The sequence below is a fragment of the Dendrobates tinctorius genome, unplaced genomic scaffold, assembly GCF_039654945.1.
Source record: "Dendrobates tinctorius isolate UK_male_01 unplaced genomic scaffold, ASM3965494v1 ptg000174l, whole genome shotgun sequence".
In the NCBI taxonomy this organism is placed as follows: Eukaryota; Metazoa; Chordata; class Amphibia; order Anura; family Dendrobatidae; genus Dendrobates; species Dendrobates tinctorius.
In genome coordinates this window covers 6,857,260-6,878,734 of record NW_027361841.1, presented here as the reverse complement: position 1 = coordinate 6,878,734, position 21,475 = coordinate 6,857,260, and positions in this window count along the sequence as shown.

Genomic DNA, 21,475 nt, shown 5'->3' with positions numbered 1-21,475 from the left:
TTTAGCCATATAGCGAAACTAGGGAGGGACGGAATTCTTTTTGCCTCCAGGAGTGCAGATTTCCTAGAACAGTTTGCAGACTCCATATACGGAGTCCTTAAGTGCTAGAAGTACAGAATCACCACTCACGTGACCCCATTTTGGAAATGATACCCCTTTGAGAAATAGTGAATATTTTTACTCCATTGGTGTTTTCTAGAAAAAAGCAGCAGAGGTTAAATATGGTTTTGGCAAGCTGGGGCTCAGAAGGGAGGGGGATATTTGGATTTGGGAGTATAGAAGTTGCTGAATTTTTTTTGGGGGAAAAAAGCCATTTTGCTTTTCAAGAGCCTTTGTACTAGCAGTAACGTGCAATCCTCTATATTTCCTTTAACAGACGACGGACCTAAGTGGGGTCTTGCTTTTTTTGCGAATTGAGTTGAAGCCTTTATTAGGAATATGTTATATAACATTTAGGATCACATTTATCTGGTGCTCTACGCTGAGCACTTACTTTGACTTTGGGGTTTCCATCTAAATCTCCGAATGACGTGATTCAGATGAAACCCTCAAGGGGTCCATTCACTATAATGAGGCAGCAGAGTTACCAGTGTTGTCCTTATTTTCATACGTGCACAAAACTGGCGGACTGTGCTTTTAGGCACTCCTAAAATGATGGACACTGCCGGTTCATGGGCCAGACTTCATCCACAGGGTATCCATCTGCATCATTATAGGGAATTTTACGCTGGGGGTTTTGTCTGAATCATGTAAGTGAGCACTCAGCGAAAAGAGCAGGATAAATGTGAGCTGAGCATTACTGCGATCTTCCTGAGGCAGAATGAAAAAATCAACAACAGGTAAAGAATTTTTTTAATTTTTTTATGCTGTTATTGATGCGGTATAAATGATTAAATGTCTTTATTCTTCGAGTAGATGTGATTACAGTAATATCAAATGTATATAGTTTTTTCTGTTTGGCTGCTGTCACACTCTAAAAAAACTTTTTATTGTGCATCACTATATTTAGAGAGCTATAATTTTTCCATATTTTGGCCAAATGAGTCATGTCAGGGCTTGATTTTTGCGTGACAAAGTGATGTTTTTATTGGTACCATTTTAGGGCACTGTAGTGCAGCGCTCACTTTGTGTGTTGGGAACACTCGCTTGGCAATGGGATGAAGGCACACAGACCCTCATCAGTGCACACAGTCCCACATACTCTGGGTTACCCTTCCTGGAGCTCCGCTCCACACGCTGACTTCTTGTCAGTCCTGGCTTCTGGGAATGCTGCCTAACTGGGATCAGTCCCGGACGATGACTTGTTCCACAGGCCAAACCCGACAGTCCAGGCCCTCAGAAGGAAGGTAGCTTCCCCACCACAGTTAGCCGTCACATTCTCTGCAGATTAATGGTCTCACCTTAGACTCTTCAGGAATCCAGTCCACACGCAGGACCTTCCAACACAGAGACCATTCAGGTACATGGCCTCACTATATGCTCTTCAGGAATCCAGTCCACTCACAGGACCTTCCAACACAGAGACCATCCAGGTCCATGGACTCACCATGTGCTCTTCAGGAATGCGGTTCACTTGCAGGACCTTCCAACACTGAGACCTGTCCTCTTTCACGACCTTACAACACAGATTATGTGACCCATCCACAGTCACATTATGTAACTGAAAACTGCCCCATAGGCGGGAGGTGTGTGTGGTTAGCTAGTCTCACCCAGCTCTCTGGATAATGCTGTAAGCCCCCCTTATAAACAAAAACAAGGTTCGTAAAACTACAGGTCCCAGAGAAACATTTCAGGGTTACAGCGCAGAGGACCTTTTCCTCTGCGACACATACCGGCCATTTAAAACAATGCTGGTCACTGTCTCACAGGCACAAAATGTTTTTTTAATTACTTTTGATTCTAATTTTTGGAAGGGAGAATGAATAAAAGCCAGCAAATTAGGAATTGTGCTTTTTTTACGTGTGTGGTAAAATTGATAAGGCAGCTTTACTCTTTGGAAAAAAACAGAGTGTATTGACCACAGCTGCATCTTAGCAAGTTAAACATTGACAAATCCCCTCCCAGGTGGCATTCATCCACAGAAGCTGAGGGAATTGAGCTCAGTAATTGGCAGACTGGTGTATCTCATATTTTTAGACTCTCTTGAAACAGGGTTGGTGCCACAGGACTGGAGGTTAGCTGATGTCATATCAATATATAAGAAAGTTAAGAAAGAGAATACAAGTAACTACCATCCAATAAGTCTGACATCACTAGAGTGCAAAGACTCATAAGAGATGACCTACAAAGATATATTGCAGAGAATAATATAAAAAATGACAACCAGCACGAATTCATGAAAGATATGTCGTGTCTAACCAACATGTTGAGTTTCTATGAAGAGGTACTGTAAGTGCAGAACTGAATGTTGGTAATGTGGTTGATGTGATTTGTCTGGACTTTTCAAAGGCATTAGATTCAGTACTACATAACAGCCTTATGCAGAAGCTACATAAGCAAAGACTGGGGAAAACTATATGCAAATGGGTAAGGAATTGGCTAAATGATAGGAAACAAAGAATAGTCATAAATGGTACATTCTCTAAAGCTAATCTCACACTAAGTGATTTTGTTGCATTTTTTTTTCTGCAGCAAAACCTCCACTCTTGGCAGAAAAGAAGCAGCATCAAAAGCGCATGTTTTTGGGCATTTTTTTGCTGCATTTTTTAGGATCCCAAAGTTCAGCTTTGCCTCCACCACAGAAGCATGAACACAGATTACCAATACAAGACATATGCTCATGTAAAAATAGACATACATATGTAACAGCTGAGGGAGGTGAATTGGTCTTGAATAATTTACCTAAGACACTGGCAGTGCATTGAGATTGCAGGATACTTTCTAAATTTCACACTTTGGTTGGTTATTAAGTTTGTCAGGCATTGTTCAATCTCACATCTCGGTCAGCCACAGGCATTGGTCAATCTCACACCCTGGTGGGCTAATGTTTACTTTGTATTCATCACTAATTTAATTAAAGTGTACTAGTCCCAACTTCCCTCTCAGGTGACCAAGACAAGATGGTAAACCTGGAAAAATCACAAAAATAAATGGATTTCATATACTGCTGTACTTGCTTTTTTCAATACACATTACTTTCAATGAGTGAAAAACGCTGAAAGAAGTGACATGCTCTATCTTCAAAAAAACAAGCAAAGCTCAAAATTGTCAGGATCCTGTCAGCACTGGCGTGCAGCCTCCTCTGAGCAGGGACTCACCCGCACTGTAGGGGGGCCCGGGGTCAGGTACAGCCGGAAAGTACAGATACACAGGACCTGTGGACGCTGAAGTTTAGCAAGCAGTCACAGGACCGTAGGTCCTGTGACTGCAAGGGGGTGGGCCTTAGCATCCTGCTTTCAGAGATGGCAGGACACTATACAGAAATACTCAGAGTCAGGCAAAACAGAGGTCATACACAGAGATATCAGTAAAGCACCAGGGATGAGACAGAACGGATAGTCAGGGCCAAGCAGAAGTCAAAACCAAACAGACATAGAAGGTACCAAGCAGAATCCAAAGCAATATCCAGAGAACAGACCAAGTCGTACACAGAGAATCAAGCAACCAGAACACAGCACAAACACACTCAGGGGTCACCACACAATGCCAAGGGCGAAAGTATAACTGACGGGGATGGGAGAGTACTGAGGCTATAAGAAGCCTCTCCCAGAACCAGGGAGAGGCCACAATCACAGCCCCAGGTGTGCAGGTAAGCCTGCACCAGGATCACAACCTTTAACCCCAGAAATGCCAGTCATCAGCACTGGTTCCAGACATTAACCCCACGTGTGTGAGTCAAACCCGCACTGAGATCGTGACAGTACCCCCCTTTCAACGGGGGGCCTCTGGACTCCCAGGCTTGTCCTGGTACTTAGCATGGAAAGCCCGCACCAGGCGATCAGCATGCATCAACCGGGCCGGTTACCCAGGACCTATCTTCCGGTCCATACACCTTCCAATGAACCAGGTACTGTATCGACCGCCATACCAACCTGGAATCTACGATATGACCTTCCTCATACTCCATCTGCCCCTCAACTAAAACAGGAGGAGCAGCGGACTCGGAGTCTCCCCGGACTGCTTCAAAAGGTTTCAGTAGAGATTTGTGGAAGACGTTAGGGATCTTGAAAGAGGGAGGAAGGCACAGCCTATACGCCACTGGATTGATTTTTTCCACAATCTTGTATGGGCCAATGAATTTGGGCCCCAACATGGCGGAAGGAACCTTCAACTTAATGTTTCGCGTGGAGAGCCAAACCTTTTCTCCAACCTGAAACGTGGGCCCTGGTGTTCGTTTGCTGTCTGCGAAAAACTTATACCTGCCCTGAGACCAAGATATAATCCACTGAACTTCTGCCCACGTATTCTGTAATCGCTAATCGGGAGTGGCCACAATCACAGCCCCAGGTGTGCAGGTAAGCCTGCACCGGGATCACAACCTTTAACCCCAGAAATGCCAGTCATCAGCACTAGTTCCAGACATTAACCCCACGTGTGCGAGTCAAACCCGCACTGAGATCATGACAAAAATACCGATGACAAAAAACAATGTATGTGCATGAGATTTCTGAAAAATGCAGCTAAAATTAGCATAAAAAAAGCATAAAAAACACAGAAAAACATCTAATGGGAACTTAGCCCAAATGGGCTATAGTCACCACTTGGGTATCGCAGGGATCTGTGATAGGACTGGTTCTTTTAAACCTCTTTCTTAATGACCTAATGGATGGGATTGAGTATAAGGTATTAAGCTGGAGTCACACATAGCGACTCACCAGCGATCCCGACAACGATATCAACGTGTCAGGATCACTGGTGAGTCGCTATGCGATCGCTGGTGAGCTGTCACACAGACAGATTCACCAGTGATCAGCACAGCGACGCTGAGCACGCAGCATCGCTGTGTTCGTTAGTTACCAGCGTGCTGATGCAGGGAGCTGGTAACTAACGTACACATCGGGTATCCAAGAGACGTGCATCCCTTAGATACCCGATGTGTACGTTAGTTACCAGCAGATCGCTGGTCTCCCGCCTGTCACACGCAGCAATGCGTGCTGGCCAGCGGGAGACCAGCGACAAAAGAAATATCCAGCGGTTTCCTATAGCGATCAGCGATATCGGCAGGGGGGCCGGTCGCTGATCGCTGTCACACACAGCGATCTCGCTGGTGAGATCGCTGTTGTGTCACAAAACTTGTGACTCAGCAGAGATCTCGCTAGCGAGATCGCTATGTGTGACGGGGCCCTTAGTCTTTGCTGATGACACCAAACTGTAAGATATTAAAATCTGACCTTCAAATTACAATATTGCAAAACGATCTGGATAAGATAACTGAATGGGTAAACACTTGACAAATGAGGTTTAATGTAGTTTAATGTAGATAAATGTAAACTAATGCATCTAGGACATATTAATCCTATTGCTGAATATACATTACATGGGAGTATACTCGGGACTACAGAACAGGATTAGGACTTGGATATTCTGGTTACAAGTAAGCCGAGCAGCAGTACTCAATGTCAAGCAGCAACTGCAAAAGCAAACAAGATTTTAGGATGTATAAAAAATGAGATGACATACTGTGATCCCAACTTATTGTTGTCCCTTTATGAATCACTTGTGAAGCCACATCTAGAGTATAGAAAGTAGCATATGGATACCATAAAACTTAACATACTACTGTTTAGTATTTTTAATATTTTATTTTTTGTCCTGCACCTTGTGTTATGGTTTGGGTGTTTTGTCACCTGGGTTTGTGTCTGTTTCACATTTTTTACTGTGATTAATAAGTTAAGTTTTATGGTATCAATATGCTACTTTCTATTATAATTGTTGATATTCATTCCTGCTAATTCTCCACATCTAGAGTATAGTATCCAGTTTTAGGCTCCACACTTTAGAAAGGATATTTAGAAATTAGAGTCAGTTCAAAGGCAGGCAACTAGATTAATACAAGGGTTGGAAGGCCTCTCATATGATGAGAGGTTGGAAATGATTAGGGGTTGTTAAACTTAGAAAAAGTTGTACACTGAGGTGGCGGAATCATTTTGACTTCAATAGAAGTCAATAAATTCTTGAAGTCTTCAATAGAATGATGATAGAATAGAAAATAATGAAGTCTTCAATAGAAGACTTCAATATAAGTCATCAAACAGAGGCTGGACAGACATCTGTCTGGGGTGATTTAGTGAATCCTGCTTTGAGCAGGGGGTTGGACCAGATGACCCAGGAGGTCCCTTCCAACTCTACGATTCTATGATTCTATGAGAGGAATTTTTCAAGTCATTTTTGCTTATTGCCTGTGTTGGGTTTATGTGAACTAAGTTTATCAAAGTGTTGCATGATGTTTGATAAATTTGGTAAATCTGTAAACTTAACACTTTTGTCTAGAACTAATTTTCCATATGTTATGCAAATATTATTGTTACAATTAATGTCTGACTTTTAATGCAACTTTTTAAAACCAAATCATAAATTTGGCTTAGGCCAAATTTTCATAGCTAGGTTCACCAGAAAAAAATCTATCTCAAAACCCTTGATAAATTCCCCCTGAAGTATAATATTGCATAGGCTAAGTCTCCAGAGTAAAAACTACAGTATTAAAATTTATTTGAAAGAAGTTTTATCACTTCAACATTATGGTCTATTTATGGGGCGCTTATGCAGTTACAGGACATCTTTATTAAATGTCTAAATTGAAAAAAAAAATATACCATTCAAATGATTTATCAGTTAAATGTATTTGAGGGAAGAAATTCCTTTATTAATACCCTGCTGACTTGTGACAGACAGCTGCCATGTACATAGAGAAACCTGGGAGTTGTATACAATAGGAAAAAAATGACTTGATGAGCATTTTTCCCCTACTTTTGACCTCTACCCATACAAGCAATCCTCCTTTATACCGCAACTAGATTAAATAATCCTGCATATTTTTCATCTGATTTTATTAGGTTAATATGTATTCATTATATTGTCCTATTTTTTTGCTGACAGTGTAGTCTGTCTGCCACCTGCTCTATATGGATTAGAGCATATGCTATGTCTATACAGTTTTAATATCCATGTAGTCAGATGTCAAAAAAATATTGCATTGGTTAAATTAGTTCTGGTGCCTCATGGGGTTGATAAATACTTTAATAAAATAACCAATTTTTTGGGAATGGAATTGATGAAATAAAATAACATGAATGCCACCCAGATGTCCAAAGCGTATCCTTCGCTATAAAAAATTCACATTTTCTATACAAAAATATGGGATGCCTTTTGAGTTCACGACCTTTTTCTTCATGTTTTATCTTTTAATTAACTCTCGTGGCATAACAGTGTTAAAGGAGCATGAAAATCTGAGACAATGAAAACATGAAGAATGTGAAGGGTATTATTCTACTTGCAAAATTCATATTGTGACATTCTTCAGGACATCAACGTCAATTCAATTAATCTTAAATAAAGAAAAGAATCTAGTCAAGGGAATGTTGGTAGCGTGGACTTACCAGTATATGGACATGGATGCTTCCATGACATATTATGGTCAAATTATTTTCAATCTGAATAAAGGGGGAACAGGATATAAAATATGTGGGGATTTAGTATCATCGTTTTACTGAGCTATAACAACCATACTTTTTTGGGACCAATGAATGTTAAAGAGAGTTTGTCAGCTCAAACTGGCAGTAGAAAACTAAATAAATAATTATGTGTGAATGATGTAACCCCTAAAAAAATTACAACTTAATGTCACTGCCTCCCTACTGTAGAAACTGAAGTGTAATGAAATACTGTATGCGTGTGCTTAGTTTTTTACTGTCAGTCTTGACTGACAGTCTCCATATAAAGGAAAATTACAGTTAATAAAAAAAATGAAAAAAATACAAAGTGTTAACATACTAAAGTCTATGCCATTTTTGATACTAATTATTACTGCATGCTTTCTACATTGTATCTTCTATTTTATCACTCCCTCCTAACACAAATGTGGGCAGGTGCAAACAACTACTCTTGACATCACATAGGTGCAACTTTCTTGGTCCTCTATGAAAAGTTTCCAACTGACCACCCAACTATCTCATGGGTTTCTGATAGTACTGGTCTTCTTAGAATGATCAAAGGGGCAAATTGGATTTGTCTAGGCTCCAGGGCATCAGTATGACTGGAAGTCCTGTATTCATTATAGTTAAATTCTTGCCTCCTAGTGTTTTAAATAATATTAAAAATGGCATAAAATAGATAAAAAAAATTATAAAGGTGTTAGGATTAACCACTTCCTTATCTTAGACCACTAAAAATGTTGGTTCTTCAATGTTTTGTTTATAACATAAATCCAAGGCCACTCCATTGCCCCTACTTTATACCCAACGGGACATTGTAAACAACTGTGTTTAGCATAACTATGATATTCATGTGTTCATCACTGATAGATATGGTGTTTGGCTCCAGTGATTATGCACGTATGGTTTGCACATGATTACTTCTGGATGGTTATCAACTGTTTTTTTGTGTTCAGATGTTTCCTGTGAGTCAAGAGAAATATATGATGCACCTTATGGACTGTACTTTTTTGTGGTATTTATTAATACTTTTGAGATATTGCATGTGCATGTCATAAGTGGAGATATGAGTTATACATATAAAAGGCTGGGGGTATTTGATTAAAGTCTGCACCACTGGCTGTGAACAAGTATTTGGAGAAGGTTATATGATGAAGAGGAGCCAGCCATGGAGTTGGTACATAGAGCAATTAACAGATTTCGGGACATAGTGTACCAGCGCATGAACAGTAATGATTTTTGGCTTTGCCCGCAGATGGGCAAAGCATACTGCGCATGCGCGAAGCACGATTGCTTTGCGCACGCGCAAACGATGGAGAAGAATACCTGATAAAAGCGTGGACGGGGGCCACGGATGGGGTGGAGAAAAAAGAAGAAACACCACCCATCGGACCAGACCCAGGCCATTTACATAGGCCTGCAACTTCCAGTGACTGATTCCCTTTAAGAGTTATATATCACTGAAATGTAAAACAAAGTACGTGACTCTATTTAAATGACAAATACATTTTTGAACAGTTTTTTGTAACGTTATGTACCATCAAAGTGTTACATAAAGCACAGAATTCTCTGTAAATGGCAAACTTAATCCATAAAAATTTTTTAATATTAGACAGCGTAGGTTCGCCCCAATCAGTGTCACCTTGTCGATGGTGTGATGGCTTTTATGTTATTTTTGATCAAAAACAGTATAACTAAGAAACCTTTGTTCTTTAAAGACACTTTTGCTTTTTGCTTATTTATGTACAGCAGGGTTTATGTTTATTTTGCTTCTTGAAGATTTTGTCTTTTATGGCCAAAGGGAACATGCGTTTATGTGCTGCATGTATACCAACTTAAACCAAGCTCAATTTTTGTCTTTTTTTTCTTTGTATTTTTCCATTCTGTGCAAGCTGGGCTGTGGCCTCCCTCCCTTGACCTGGCAATTACATTTAAAGACTTCCCCAGGCTGGTGTCCCCAGGTCAGTGGGCCCCAATCCTTTTGTTTGCCCTTATTCATACACTGAGGTGTACTCTGACAGATGATAAGGTTTTTAATATTAGACAGCATAACCGTCTCGATCAGGGTCACCTTGTCGATGGTGGAATGGCTTTTATGCTATTTTTGATTAAAAACATTATCACTAAGAGCCCTGTGTTATTTTAATGCACTTTTGCTTTTTACTTATTTAGCTACAACAGGGTATATTTTTATTTTGCTTCTTGTAGGTTTTCTATGCTTTATGGCCAAAGTGAACATGCATTTATGTGCTGCATGTATACAAACTTAAAACAAGCTCAATTTTTGTGGTTTAGCTTTATTTTTGTCAAGATGGGTTGCACTTTTGAATTACACCATTCATGTTACAACATAATGTACTAGAAACCAGAAAAAAATTCCAAGTTCACTGAAATTGTGGAAGGAAACAACACAATTTTTACATTGCGTTTTTATTATTATGGCGTGTAGTGTTATAAAACTGACCTCGAAATGCGATTTCCTTATCAGTACAATAGCAGTGGTACCAAATATATCCAGTTTTTTAATATTTTAGTCATGAAAAAATCAGTATTTTGAAAAAAAAAGAAGTTTTAGGGTTGTGTCTCTATTTTCCGAGACCCGTAGCATTATTCATTTCTTGCTGAAAAAAGAGAGAGGCCAGCACCTCCTAAAATCATCGAATGATCTAATGTCGCTAGGCAAAAATATATATAACTGAAAATGAGTTTCTTAATTTAACATTCTGATCAGACTGTATGAAGCCAACTGCCACGTCACGGCAAAACTCATAGTGGGTCCTATCGACCTAACGGAGCAGAGCCGTGCTCTGACCACCTCCACCGTGGCAATTCATCGGCAGGGCGGGTGGCCCGGAGTCTCCAGACCACGTCGCCCCACCAGCACAAAACCACAGCAGCAATGGCCACCACACAGAACCAACACCAAAAGAAAGGAGTCCCTGTAGCCGCAACGGAGCTGAAGCTGAGAGTTGCAGCCCCAAGCTGTGAGTTTTAACTGGCTGGTTATCAAAAACACAGGGGAATCCACACAGGCTTTTTAAAAAAAATTATTTATGTACAACACATGAGCGGCTGATGAAGGCCGGCGTCACACTATCGTAGAATACGGCGAATTGTATGCAAGAAAACATCACATAGCACTCGGCCTAGTGTTAGTGTCAGGGTAAGTTCACACTGGGGGTTTTTGCTGCATTTTTTAAGCTAATTTTCAGCTGCTTTTTACAGTACCAGCAAAGCCTAATAGATTTCACAAATCTCATGCACACACATTGTTTTTTTTTTGTCATCAGGATTTTATGCTTTCCAGCGTTTTTTGACGTAGAGCATGTCACTTCTTTCAGCTTTTTTCAGTGTTTTTGCAGTGTTTTTCACCCATTGACTTAAATGGATGGTGAAAAAACGCTGCAAATATGAAGTTTGACTTTTCTTGCAGCGTATGTGCTGCAGAAAAGTCAAGGACAGCAGAGTGTGACCTTACAGTCAGCTCTGCTACATTTAGATGGCAGGCTGCATGATGCATCCATACAGCCTGTCATCCACCAGAGTGGACCCAACCCCATTCACTTGAATGTAGGGCCCGACAATACAGTGTTTGACATGGTCAGAGAACCACGGTCAGCTGTGATCTGAGGTATAAAGTTTACCTACGGTCATTGGTGTCAGCTGATGGTACAACCGCTCCCATCATCTGACAGCTGCTGCCACTATTAATAGTGACAGCAGGAGCAGATGATGAGGGTATTCATCAGCCGCTCCTGCGCTGTGAATGAATAATTTTAAAAAAACTATGTGGGCTCCCCCTATTTTTGATAACCAGCCAGGCAAAACTCACAGCTGTGGGCTGCAACCCTCAGCTGTCAGCATTAGCAGGGGTCCCCACAGCATATTTTTTAATCATTTAAATAAATAATTAAATAAATGGCATGAGGTCCCCCATTGTTGGCAACCAGCCATGCTAAAGAGGACAGCTGGGGGCTGGTATTCTCAGGATGGTAAGGGGCCAAGGATATTGCCCCCCCAGCCAAAAAATATCAGCCCACAGTTGCCCAGAAAAGACACATTTATTAGATGCGCCAATTCTGGCACTTTACCCAACTCTTCCCACTTGCTCTGTAATGGTGGCAATGGGGTTCATATTTGTGGGGTTGTTGTCAACTTTGTATTGTCAATAAGATGCCCCCATTACTAACTCCACTGTTACATTGTACAAAAACACACACCAAGAATAAAGTCCTTTAATTGAAAAAATGACATAGACTTCTTTAATAATCTTATTTAAACCATACTTATGACCTCGCCTATTTCCATTGAAGCCCTCGTTCTCCTGTAATAAACCAAAAATAATAAAACAACAATATACCATACCTGTCTGTCATTTTGTCCCATGCCTTAATCCATGTCTGGGTGAGAAATAGTTTTCAACCTGGATGGTGCCAAGATGCACCCATCCTAGCTGAGAACCACTGGTGACAGACCTGCTGTGAGCGCAGCCTCAGAAACAAGTGATGATGTTAGCGAGGCTCTGATCCCAGCCGGGCATAACTGCAGTGACCTCGGTGAGATCCCCGATAGCACCGTGAGAAAGTCGCACGGTGCAGAGGCAAGTTCACTGGGAGTGCACTCTGCAACTTTCTCACGGTGCTAGGGAGGATCTCACTTAGGTCACTGCAGTTCAGCTAGTCTGTGTTTTTCTTTCAATTAAAGGACTTTTTTCTGGGTGTCTGTGTTTTCATACAATGTGACTATGGGATTAGTAATGGGTCCATTTTATGGATGCCTCTCCATTACTAACCTCGGGGCTTGATGTCACCTGACAATACCATGAGAAAATTCTCACAGTGATCTGCTGTGAATACACTGAGCATGAACTGCGGTGCCTTCATCACTGGCTTTTTCCGACAGTCCAGAGGTCACCACAGTTCAGGCCACTGGGTCAGGCCGCTGACCAGATATGGATTACGGCGTGTAACACAACGATGTATGGTATATTGTTGGTTTATTATTTTACTTTTATTACAGGAGATTGAGGGCATCTTAGGAATAGGTGAGGTTATAAGTATGGTTTAGTTAAGATTATTAAAGAAGTCTGTTTCTATTTTAATTAAAGTTTTTTTTTCTGCATGTCTGTGTTTTCTTTAAATTTGACTATGGGGTTAGAAATAGGGGGTCTTATTGACACCTCTCCATTACTAACCTCGGGGCTTGATGTCACAAAGGTGACATCAACCATAACAACTATTACCCCACTTGCCACCGCTACAGGGAAAGTGGGAAGAGCAAGGCTAAGTGCCACAATTAGTGCATCTTAGAGATGCTCCTTTTCTGGGGCGGCTGACAGCTGATGTTTTTAGCCAGGGGGGCAAGTATCCATGGCCCCTTCCTAGGCTATTAATATCAGCCCGCAGCTGTCTGAATAGCCTTGCTGGCTATTAATTATAGGGGGACCACTCAACATTTTTTGGGGGGTCCCCCATTTTAATAGCCAGTAAAGGCTAAGTATACAGCTGTCAGCTGATATTAGCCTGTGAAGCTCCATGGGTATTACCCCCTTCCTAGGCTAAAAGCATTGGTCCCCAGCTTACTCTCTACTGATTACAAAAATTGCACTGGGTCCCACACCATTTTTTTCAGAAAAATAATCTTTTATTAATTAAATACATGTCCAGTAATTTGCACACACACTGTACTAATTGTATTTGTCACTGACATCTATATATCTACCTATTCCATTTGTCTTTACTGCATCTAAACCATCTCTTCTATCCTGTCTGCTCCTGCAATGATTTTACAGAACCCGGCAGATGTACTACCGGCTTTTCTTCTGTCTATCTCTTTATGCAATTTAAATATATATATATATATATATATATACTGTATATATATATATATATATATATATATATGTGTGTGTGTGTGTGTGTGTGTGTGTGTGTGTGTGTGTGTGTGTGTGTGTGTGTCACTGACATCTATTTACAGCTCTGACAAAAAGTACCACCACATCAAAACCCTGTCATGGGCAGCCCATTCTCCAGACCTGAACCCCATTGAAAATGTCTGGAATGTAATCAAGTGGATGATGGATAGTCACAAGCCATCAAGTAAAGAAGAACTGCTTACATTTTTGCTCCAGAAGCAGTGTGAAAGACTGGGGGCAAGCATGCAAAGATGCATGAAAGCCATTTTTAAAAATCATGGTTAATCCACAAAATATTGATTTCTGAACTCTTCCTGAGTTAATACATTAGTATTGTTGTTTCTAAATGATTATGAATTTGTTTTCTTTGCAATATTTGAGGTCTGAAAGCACTGTGGTTTTTTTTTCATTTTGACCATTTCTCCTTTTCAGAAAAACAAATAAAATTTATTGCTTGGAAATTCGGAGACATGTTGTTAGAAGTTTGTAGACTAAAAGAGCAATTTACATTTTACTCAAAACTATACCTATAAAGAGAAAAATCAGACAAACTGAAGATTTGGAAGTGGTCTCTTAATTTTTGCCAGAGCTGTATATATATTCTATGTGTATATATGTATTCTATTCTAACCGGTCAGTGTGATTTTACTGTACATCGCACATGAATTGCCGGCTTTTCAAAGGACACCGCTGCATAAAAATCGGACAGCAATCGTATGGTCTGAGCGCTGTGCGATTTTTTTTTTTTTATTTTTTTTTTTTCGCATCCATTGACTTACATTGGCGAATCTCGTCCAAGATACGCTAGAAATTGCAGCATGCTGCAATTTTTTTCTCAGCTCGATTTGAGTTGATAAAAAAATTGCAGATGAGACGTAACTCATTGAATAACATTGGTCAGAGTGCAATCGGATTGCACTGGTCCGTTTTTCTCGCAAATGAGTATGAGCCCTTAAAACATTAAGTGCTTCTCACCACATAATTCTGTGTCTGGGATGCTGCTTCAGGAAATTGAGCTGTTTTAACAATTTCCCTGCCGATAACCTGAGAGGCACATCAGTAGCCAAGAGGTATTTCATATCTCCTGTCTACTAATGACAATATCTCACAGCAACTGCAGATTAGATTTTGCGACAGGATTTCTATTGTAGTCACCATCCAGTCTGCGATATGACAAGGTAAAATGAGAGCTTGATGATGATTGCAGCTCTCAATCCTGACTAAATTTATTAGGCTGCTTTGTCAGCCTAAAATAGATTAAAATTACAACAGCAGGGTAACTTTTACTTGAAGCTAAAAATGAATTCATAGCATAGGGTAACTTAATGGTCGCAGAGGGTGCAACTGCTGAGAATCCCAAGGATTCGAATATTCGTGCTCTGCAAACCCATATCGAATGTAGTACAGGTGCGCATGCTCAACCACTGCGCGATTCATTGACTATGGGACTGTTAAAGAAAGCCAAGAATTGTATTTTGCTATTTCCAATAATACCATTGAAAATGAACAAAGCAGAGGTCGCGTTTACACTCCTCTGCTCGATGAATATGCAACATGTGATAACTTTTTTTTAATAACCCTATAAACACATAAAAAATTGTGCTAACAAACTGCAATTAGGATGTTTTTACTGCAAATTGCCATGGTTTCACAGCACAGTTTTTGACACTTGAGTCACGGGTCAAAAACTTTTTGAAAGGTGTTTCACCTGTAAACACATGGAGAATAGTGTGAGAGGGCAGTATTGGGGGAAAGTGTCAGAAGTATTCACAGTGTAGAGACTGGGCTGTGGGGGATTCAGACTGAGGGAACAGTATGGAACATAATATAGAGAAGGTGCAGCATTGGGGACAATGTAAGGGTATGTTCCCACGGTCAGGAATGGTTCAGTATTTGCTCAGGATTTGAAACAGGTGAAATCTGCACCAAATCTGCATCTGAGGTCACTGGCAGATCACCTGCATTTTTTACATGCGTTTTTTCCACATGCGTTTTTGATGAGTTTTTTCATTGCATGCATTTTTTTGTCACTTGAAATAAAGCTAATTGAAAGTTGGCTTCTGGGAAGGAAAAAGAAAAGTGATTTCCTGTTTGCAGATATATTGGGGTATGTTCTCACGGTCAGTAAACTCTGCAGGTTGGGCGCTGAGAACATCCGCAATGTCCAATCTGCAGCATCCAGCTGTTACAGCATAGTGGATGGGATTTCAAGAAATACCCTGCCCACTATGTGTGCACCAATGCCCGGGTTCATGACACACCCGCCAGGGCCTTAGGGTACCCAGAATCGGACCGGACAGTTCTATGGGGGAGGTCACGGGGCTGTGATCTGTTTCTGTGGCCCTGGCCGTGTCATACAATGGAGGATAATTATGTGGTGTTTGGTGGTGACGACAGCCATGGTGTTGGGCAATGGGTGTCCGACGCTGTGGTTTAGGTCCACTGGGGCTGATGGTGATGCAGCAAAGATGGTTCAGCTCCCCACGGGTAGAGCATGGCTACGGGGCAAATATATTTGATTGTTCAGAGGGTGGTGAACGTTGGAGTGCAGAGAATAATTAAGGACACAGAGCGGTGCAGTTTTCTTTACCTTTTACTTGAAAGTAGATACAATCTGGAGTACTAATTACAGATGATGGATTTAGTCCTGTTTGCGTGGAGGCATTCAGGGGATCCACCCTGCCAGGTGGGGTTGGGGACCTTCCTTCTGCACTCTCTTTTCGGGTCTCTGCTGCTTGTAGCTAAGCTGCGGCCCTCTCCTGCGTGATGGTTTCTAACCTGTATGTCAGACAGCATGAGCCTATATCACGGGCACTGTCCTTTTCACTGTCAGCCCCGGGTTCTTGGTCTGCTACTGTGCCTTCAGGTGTTCGGTGTGGCTAAGGAGCTTGCAGTCCCCTTCCCTCCAGATTCAGCTGTTAGGGCATACAGTACCCGCCCAGCCATGGACACTGGCATCCCTTTTTGTCAGCGCTCCACTCTGCGGTCAGTTATATGCAGTTTTTATTCCCCTGATCTCTTGTCTCTGCTCCTGTCCCTTCCCTCACCACAAACCAACTGCCAGTTCTCCTCTCTCACTGTCCTGTGATGAGCTCCAGCTGGCTCCCCTTTCCATGACAACTCCCCTGTTTACTCTCTCAGCTGACTTTTTTATGACTCACTAACCCGACCTGCTGGCGAGAATTTATAAGGAAGCATGTACACTGTGTTACCTGGCATGGGGACCCCCCCTGCCTCCAGGCATGACATCACCCCTTAGAGGGAGGCAATGTCACCTTGATAATTGGACTCTGGGGTGCCACATTCACCCGCAGAGATGGACATGTGGTGCATCTTTCCACAGCATTTCAATTTATGTAGTGGAGATGCTCCATCTCTGCTGTGCAAATTATCCATACACTTTCATTAGATGCTGTAAAACTGCATTATCTTCCTAGTCACATGCATATAAAGTGCGGGCATGCAGCTTACTACGCATGTGTACTTATTTACATAATGGTGAATCTTGTGACACAGCTGAAAGTACATGACACAGGAAGTGGGGGAAAGCACAGAGAGAGGTCCCCTCCTTTTTAATAAATAATAATTTAACCAGCCAGAGTGAAGTAGACTACTGGGGCTGGTATTTCAGGCTGGTAAGGATCCAATATCCATAAACCTTACCAGACTGATAATACCAGGCTGCAGCAGCCTGCTTACCTTGGATGGTTAGCAAAAATAGTGGGATCCCCTCCAAAAAACACGGCATGGGGTCCCCCTATGTTTGCTAACCAGCCAAGGAAAAAGCAGACAGGTGCAGCCTGGTATTTTCAGACTGAAGGGGACCATGGATTTTGACCCTCACCAGCCTAAAAATAGCAGCCCGCAGCCACCCCACAATTGGCGCATCCAAGGTTGTGGCACTTTGCCCGGCTCTTCCCACTTGCCCTGTAGCGGTGGCAAATGGGGTAATATTTGTGGGGTTGATGTCACCTTTGTATTGTCTGGTGACATTAAGCCCACGGGTTAGTAATGGAGAGGCATCTATAAGATATCTATCCATTACTAACCCTATAGATGTATGGTAAATAAAGACACAGCCAGAATAAAGTCCTTTTATTTGAAATAATGACACAGACTCCTTCAATAATATTAATCAAACCATACTTACTACATTTCGTAATTCCACTGAAGTCCTTGATCTCCTGTAAGAGAAATAAAATAAAAAAGCAACAGTATATCATACCTGTCCACTGAGAAGATACATATCCTGTCCCACAACGAGTCCAGCTCTGCTACATCTGGATGTCAGGCTGAACAGTGGCATTATGCCTCCACTCAGCCTGACATCCAGACACTGCGGAGCTTGCAGATGACCACCGGAGATAACTCAGTCTCCAGCGGTCATCTGCACTGCAGTTCTCATGATCAGCTGATCAGCTGACCATGAGAACATGCCTAGTGATCGGAGATAACTCTGGTGGTCACGTGCACAGCAGTTTTCGAAGTCTGCTGAGTTCATCACAAGAACTGCAGTGGACATGGACTTCCAGCTGTGGCACAAGGTAAGACATTATTTAAATTAGTTCACATGCATAGTAAGCTGCATTTCTGCACTTACTACGCCTGTGACAAGAAAGATAATGTGATTTTAATGGATGTCTATGCGAAATTTATGCTGTGGAGACTGAACGTCTCCGTAACATAAATAGACATGCCGCAGTCTGAAAAGATGTGCCGCATATCCATTTACACAGGGATGCCCAGCGGGCATCTCTGAGCTCATAGTGGATATGGGATTTCTTGAAATTCCATCCACTATACTGTAACATCTGGACCCTGCGGGTTTGATGCTGTGGATGTACGCAGCGTCCAACCAGGGGCGCATCTATAATGAGGCAAGTTGAGCCAGCTGCTCAAGCGGCAGGCAGCAGGGGGCGGCATTATGCGCTCCTCTACCCGCAGCACCTACAATTTAGCCTCTGCTTGCTGGTGCTGTGGTCGTGCAAGAGGCTTGTAATTGATAACATCACAGGAGGGAAGGAGTCAGGGCCCCCTGATCATGTGACCCCTTACTCCTCCCCTCCTGTGACCTCATCACAGGTCCTGTGTGCACAGGCCCTTGGTTTATGCAGGACTCTGCTGTCTGTGCTGGTTCTCATCATGCTGGATGAGGGAAGTTTATGTGTGGGGTCAGGGGGGGTTTACAGGGTGCACAGAGCAAAACCGCGTATGTGCGAGGTGTATGAAGCGGAGCCGCGTGTGTGTACGAGGTGTATGGAGCAGAGCCGCGAGTGTTTGAGGTGTACAGAACGGAGCTGTGTGTGTGTACGAGGTGTACAGAGCGGAGTCGCGTGTGTACGAGGTGTAAGGAGCAGAGCCGTGTGTGTACGGAGCGGAGTCGTGTGCATGTGTATGAGGTGTATGGAGCAGAACCGTGTGTGTACGAGGTGTACAGAGCAGAGCCGCGCATGTGCGAGGTGTACAGAGCAGAGCCGCATGTGTATTAGGTGCACGGAGCGGAGCTGCACGTGTACGAGGTGTACAGAGCAGAGATGTGTACGAAGTGGAGCTGTGTGTATGTACGGAGTGGAGCAGTGTGTGTACGGAGCGGAACCGTGTGTGTACGGAGCAGAGCAGCGCATGTGCGAGGAGTACGGAGTGGAGCCGGATGTGTGCGAGGTGTACAGAGTGGAGCAGCATATGTGCGAGATGTACAGAGCAGAGCCACATGTGTACGGAACAGAGCCACACATGTACAAGGTGTACGGAGCATAGATGTGTACGGAGCGGAGCCGTGCGTGTGTATGGAGCGGAGCTGCACATGTGTGAGGTGTACGGAGCGGAGCCGCTTGTGTGCGAGGTGTACGGAGCGGAGCCGCATGTGTATGAGGTGTTCGGAGTGGAGCCGCACGTGTACGAGGTGTACAGAGCAGAGCCGCACATGTACAAGGTGTACGGAGCAGAGCCGCATGTGTATGATGTGTACGGAGCCGTGTGTGTATGTAGCGGAGCCACATGTGTATGGAGCAGAGCCGTGTGTGTGAGAGGTGTACAGAGTGGAACTGAGTGTGTGCAAGATGTATGGAGCAGAGCCGCATGTGTATGAGGTGTACGGAGCCGTGTGTGTATGTAGCGGAGCCACATGTGTATGGAGCAGAGCCGTGTGTGTGAGAGGTGTAGGGAGTGGAACTGCGTGTGTACAAGGTGTTTGGATCAAAGCCACATGTGTACAAGGTTTACGGAGTGGAGCCATTTGTGTACAAGGTTTACGGAGCGTGGCCATGTGTGTACAAGGTGTACGGAGCAGAGCCGCATGTTTATGAGGTTTACGGAGTGGAGACGTGTGTACTGAGTGGAGCCATGTGTGTGCGAGGTGTACAGAGCGGAGCCATGTGTGAATGAGGCATAAAAAGCGGAACCGTGTGTGTATGATGTGTGCGGAGCTGTTATGATCGAGTCACCGTAGGAGGCAAAAACAGAAATGCTAGCTAAGTCCTGAAAACCAGAGAAGTTGGCAACTATCAGATTGCAGACCCCTGAACCTACCAACACAACTAGCAGTAACCGTGGGGGGTTCCTACGATGACCTAGACCCCTCGATCACAGCCGGAGAGATACATAGGCCTAAAGAAGGAAAGGGGAAATCTAACTGCCCCAGAGCAGACCCCAAAGCAATAGGCAGCCCCCCACATATAATGACGGTGAAGCAAGATGAAAACACTTACACAGACAGAAAGACAGGCTGAGCAAAGACGGGGCCCAAAAACTACCTAGATAGGAACGGATAGGAAGGCTGCTGTCTGCAATCTGCCAAAACCCTATCAGAGACAAAAGCCAACAAGCTGATATAAAAATGGCCCTGAAGCAGCTAAGCTTCAAAAACTAAATCAGCACTCAGGTACCTTCAGAAGACAGAGCTCACGGAACACTGCACACTCCAGCAGGGAGTGGCGGAATCCAAAAAGCAAGAAAAACAAAAACAAATCTTAGATGCAAAAAGGCAAAACAGAAAACTTAGCTTTAGGAGAGCAGGAATCAGACTGGTGTCCAAGAGTCCACAGAGAAATCACCCGCAGGGCAGAAAGGGCGTAGACTGCCTTAAATCCAGTCAGTGACTCCACTCAGCCAATCGTCTTCATTAGTCCCAAGTGTCTGATAATCAGGCTCACTACCTTCCTTCACTAGAATAGGGAGTTCACCAGGCCTCAGTGACGGAGGGGAAAATGAACTCACAACACGGAGCCATACGTGTACAAGGTGTATGGTGGGGAGCATTCATACCTCCCAGTGGGATAGTCCCAATTTTGAGAGAGATTCTGCCCCACTGTCCTGGCTGGGAGCTTACTTTTCCCACAGACACAGGAGTACATGGCGGAGTCCCGAGGAGCACATTAAAATTTGCAAGTGACGTTCCACCGGAAGTGACGTGCTAGAAGCTGACCGGAAATTAGGTAATTTTGGGAGGAGATTGTGACGGAACCATGGAGGCACTTCAGGGAATGCTTCAGATCCATCACCGTGTCCTCCTCCAACAGCGCGGACAGCAAGATCGCCTTGGACTTGAGGATGCCAGCCATGTGAGAGGATCATGATATGTCCTGCATCGGGAGGCTCAGGTGGGCACTACAGTGGGAGCCGGGCTGCTATAGTATCTTTATAGAATCTTCTTTCTCTCTCTGTTTCTTTATCTCTCTAATCTTTCTTTTTTATTTCTCTCTCTGTTCTTTTTTTGCCTCTGTTTCTTTCCTTCTTTCTCTGTTCTTTCTTTCCCATCTTTCTTTCTCTGTCTCTTCTTTCTTTCCCCTCTCTCTTTCTCTCTCTGTTCTTTCTTTCTCTCTCTGTTTTCTTTTTTCTCTCCCTTCTTTCTTTCTTTTCCTCAGTACCAGTTAATGTGCCCAAAGTACCAGTAGAATAAGAGGGGTAAGAAACTAGTTAGCACTGGTCACATTGAGCCTCTCATAGTTTTTACTGGTGTATAAACATATGCCAT